Genomic DNA, 5,176 nt, shown 5'->3' with positions numbered 1-5,176 from the left:
AAGAAGTAGGCGTGAGCGTGTCATGCAAGGATGGTGGGGTGATCCCGGCAACCGGGTCCCCATGTGTCGATGGCAAGGCAACGAGGAATGCGCAAGGAACAACTCGGACACGGTGCAAACACGAGCATGTCATACAACATCCATTCGTTCATCGCGGTCATCTCGGGGTTATACCTTCGAGGCGTGACTTTTCGGAACGGATCAAGTTCGTAGTGGAAGTAGACGTTCTCGCGACGGTGGTGGAGGTAGTGGTACACGTTACGTAGTCGCACACATTCCATAGATGTTCGAGGTCACGGCAAGGAACTTGACGTCCACGGAGTCTTCAAGGGACGACGGTAGTGGTACACACGTTGTCGGGGTACTTGTCGGTCCAGTCTTGGCGACGGTAGTTGTCCACAAGTCGTAGAGGAACTTGATGCATCCGAGGTGTTCGGGTTCGTAGTTGTACTTGGCGTTGGGAGTCCGGGTCTTGACGGTGGTGTACTTGGTGCTTGAGGTTCTGATCCGGGGGTGCATGCGTCCATGGTAACACTGCATGGTGCGAAGAGGCGACAACTTGGGCGGTGCTGGGCATCGGGATCAGGAGCGTGCTCGCTCGGGCAAGGAGCTGGTCGCGGTCAACGCACGGACGACCTACTGCTGCTCGTTGCAGAACAACAGAGACCGCAGCAGAACTCGGCGCATGGGCGACGCCGGAAGTAGAATAACGCCGCAACGACGAGGGCGGCGCTGGAGTGATGCGGAGCAAGCAGACGCAAAGGCCGACGGCAGGGGCACACATCCGGGCGGTGGAGGCCGGGATCAGGGGACTTGATACGGCGGCGGCTTCAAGGTGAGCGACAGCTCAACGCAGGGGACCTCGACGACTCGCGCGATGCAGGGGAACTGGGCGCACGGCTTCGGTCGTTCATCTCCCTCGCAGACGAGGACGAGGCAGGAGGTCGCGCAAAGTGGCCGGGGCGGCGGCTTCGATGGCCGGCCGGCGAGGTCGGACAGCAACGGGGAGACGCGCGGCGAGGCAGGGGAGGTCGAGGTCGCCGGCAGCGGAGGCTACGACGCGGCCGGGCTTCGGCCGTCAACAGCTCTGGTGGCCGGGACGGTCGATGGAGGAGGCGAACGGCGGGTCGGAGACGAGGCCGGACGTGTGGGCGAGGCGGAGGAGGAGCTGCAGAGGAGCGGCTGGAGATGGTGGTGGCGACGCCATGGCTGCGAAGCTCGAGCAAGGGTGACGGGGAGGCGCGGGTCCACGAGGAAAAGGTGTAGGTGCCGGATGAGGGAGCGAGCGAGAGGAGGGCGAGAAGTGGATCGGGAGAGGTTGCTCGGGAGGGAGATGGGGATCGAGCAGGAGGCTCTCCCCTGGCGCTAGGGTTAGCGAGGGGGCTGCTGGGCCTTGGGCCATGGAGGAGCTGGGCTGCGGATGGGCCTAGAGAGGCCTGCTGGGCTAAGCTCTCTCTCTAAAACAAATAAAAACAAAACAGAGATAAGAAAGAAAAGAAAGAGAGGTTAGGGGAAGCAGTTGGACACGCGGATAATTTTCCCGGATTCATAAAAATGAGCTTGATCCAAGAAAATAAGAAAGTGAGCATGGGCATGAAGTTGACTTCAAGCTCATTTGAATTATTTTCAAATGAGTGTAGGAAGGAAGTGGGTATTTGGTAGATCCAAAAATGTTGAGAAGTTTGGAAGAGCCTCGATAAATGAGATAAGAATTGTTGGCAAAGTTTGAGGCAAGGAATTTAGGTAGAAAAATGCATGGAACTTAAAATGTAAGTGTGTTATGGTTTATTCTTAAAGGATGGAATATTTATCATAGCTCCCTAATAATATTGGGAGGGTAATTGTTATAAAGAGAAATCACCATGTGCATTTCCCTTGATTTAAATGGATCGAAGATCCATGCAATTTACTTAGTTGAGTTTTTAAAAAAAATTAATGACATGATGGCATGATGACATGATGCAATGAAAAATAAAAGAGCAAGCACAAAAGAAACACACGGTGATCACGAAAATATGGAAGTCTTCTGAAGCGTCAGTCTCAGGGCGTTACAATATCATCCAAAGAAACGGAAAATACCAAAAAGTTCAAATTGACAGCTAATAACATTGATTCAATTGGCATTGACATAATAAGAATATTGCGTCTATTAAGGAGGATTCCCCGGATACCTAAAATAGAGATGATCATAGAAAAAGTGAAATATTTTATAGGATCCATTTCGGAAACATGGAATGTCAGAGAAATTCAAATTATGTGAGGCTTAGAAAGAAGTACTGCGTAGAGTCCACGGAGAGCCTATTTTGATTTTTTCTCTAGTTACCCTTTTTCCTTCTCAAACAACGCATTTGATTTCCTTCCTTATACCAAAGGAATTCCATCTTTCTCTTGCTGATCACATCACATCCAAGGCATTTCATCGGAATACATCCTGTCTTTTCACCTTTGTAGTCCTATGCATAGTAAGTACTATAGCCTCACTAGTCCTCGTCGAGGAGTCTCCTTGCCGCCCTAGAAGTTTGAGATCGTGCCCGACCGTTTTGGAGTCTGTTCAGGAGCTCCTTTAGCGCCCGGGGATTGACGTCGGACTGGAGTCTGCTCAACATGAAATCAAGCATGGTGCGATAGTCTTCTTCACGGAGCTCCTCTCCGTTCTTCAGAGTAATATCACGCAATGTGTCCAAAATCTGGGCGTGATAGGCGCGGGCCTTTTGTAGAGAACTTTCCTCTCAAAGAGAGAGAGGTCGTCCCTCCCAATCAAAATAAGGAGGGTTCTGTTATGCTTCCACTGCCACTCCAGGCATTGGAGCGGGATTCGGATGCCGCTCTTGACTGACCACAGCTTCCGGGGGAGCGATCTGCTCCCGGGATGCAGAGGCGTCCTCACAGTCAGCCAAAAAAGCTTTGAATAGCTCTTCCGAGTTAGTGGATCCGGAGGGAGGCATTGAAGGGCCTGGGTCCCCCATTCCGTCCTAGTCGGACTCGGAGCGAAGCATCTCCCAACAAGATTCGAAAAATTAATTATCCCCAACCTAGGGCTGGTTGAGTATGAAGAAAAGACCTATATGGGATTCGGATTACCGAAATTGGATTTCCTTATTAATCCATATGTCGCTTAGACTTTACTTTTTCCCCTTTCCTCTATTTGTTCGATAGGGTCTTCATCTCCGTGTAAAAGCAAACTCTCCAAATTTATGACCAACCTTTCCTTCAGTGATCTTACAACGAACAGGAGTTTTTCCATTGTAAATGAGTACGGAGCAATCAACGAATTCCGGCGAAATAGAAGATCTACGTGACCAAATTTTCCTGCTCCTGAGACTTTCTCTACTATGCCTTTTTTCGTGAACTACTAAATGACTCCTCTTGCTCCAAGCTCCCTTTTGTTGCCTTCTCGTTCACATCCTCATTCAATTGAAACAAGCTTTCAATCCATATCTGCAGGCACATTATATAATTCCTGTATGGATCACTGCATCCCGGGAGTCTATCTAGATCATAGGATCACTGTATTCAGAGGTCAATTCTCTTTCTTTGACCTTCCACCGTTCACGACATCCCTTGCTTCTCGCAAGAACGGCTCCTCGGTGGAGGAGTAGAAGCGCTGGTCCCCTTCGGTCAAGTGCTTGTGCGTGCTCTTACCTACCGTAGGACCTCCGTCCCTGAAGTGAAGAAGGAGGAGCAGGAACAACAGGTTGTCCTCTCTTGGCCCAGTAGTTCCGCAACTACTACCGTGGTTGTTGCCAACGGGGATCCCCCATTCCGAAAGGTAACGGGACCAGCCCTTAGGTCCAAAGTTGTATGCCACTACTGTGGTGCCGATAGATTCACTACTGAAGCCCCGTTATCGGACATTGCAGGCTTAGCATCTATTTTTCGTATATCGCTCCACCACACCGAGAAGAGGTATGTGTACCTCCAGCAATAACAAGAATGGAACCATAGGCTCCTATGCTGGGAGCATTTCGGGGTATAGGTCTAACCACCTCAACTCCCCGTTTCTGGCATGCTATGGTTCTTTTAGTCTCTCGACGATGGGAATGGGAGATGACCGGTAAGCCAGATGCTTCGCGAACCACCGGTACATTTTGTTGCACTTAAATCACCCTTGTTAAGAGGCGCACTCCGTTACCATTGATGTCCAATAGCTTTGATAGTAATGGCTGGATCTACTAATACCCCGTCCATTGAGTATAACAGAGCAAACGATGGTATAGCAATGAACAAAAGAATGACACTTGGAAATATGGTCCGAATAATTTCGATAGTAGTTCCATGAACAATCCTTTGTGGGATTGGATTAGTTTGCTCGTTGAAATGCCATAAAGCGCGAACCAACATCCGTGATACGAAAACCAAAATAAGAATGACGAAGAAAAAGATATCATGATGTAAGTCAACGATTCCTTGCATCATAGGTGTTGCTGCGTCTTGAGATCCTAATTGCCATGGTTCCGCAGCATCACAAAGAGCGATTGTGAGGAATCGACATGATAATGAACGAAGAATCATTGGAATTTCCCATCTTTTTCAGCTCTGCTCCCGAAAAGATAAAGGAAAGGAGACTGATCTTGACGTCGGCGTTGTTTTTTCCAACGAAAAACAAGAACATTCTTTCACGAACTTCCATGACAAAATGCTAGTTGCCTCGTAACACATACACTTGAGCGTTTGTCCCATCGACGAAGACTACTTACTATACGCGTTTTCTGAAGACCAACAACGGAAAAAAATAGGTGAACCTGGATACCATATTATTAAAGAGAAAGATACAGACTAACAAGAAATCAAGGACCTCGTGAGTACTACTTAGGCAGTCGGCCTCATCAGTTAGTCATGCCAATGAGATATCAAGCCCTCGATTCCAATGGGGCTACGGACAAGAAAGGTCCTTTCGAGATTCTATTTCCCCTTGGGTCTATCAAGCTGAACAGTTCGTGGGGATATAAGAAGATCACACTTAGACAACTGTCTACACTACCTCTTTAATGATCCGGATTCCATGACGCATAATTCATCTGTCCATATATATTCCTAATTTCATATTCATCACCATTTCAAATCGTGCAAGGAGAAGTCGTGGTGTTGGTTCTAGGATGGAATGATCTTTTGATCCAAAGATGCCGGTGCTAAAACCTCTTGTGTCTCTTTTAATAGGACCGCGAAGGCAAGAGCA

This window comes from Aegilops tauschii, chromosome 7, assembly GCF_002575655.3.
Source record: "Aegilops tauschii subsp. strangulata cultivar AL8/78 chromosome 7, Aet v6.0, whole genome shotgun sequence".
NCBI classification, from domain to species: Eukaryota; Viridiplantae; Streptophyta; class Magnoliopsida; order Poales; family Poaceae; genus Aegilops; species Aegilops tauschii.
This window is presented reverse-complemented; position numbering follows the sequence as displayed.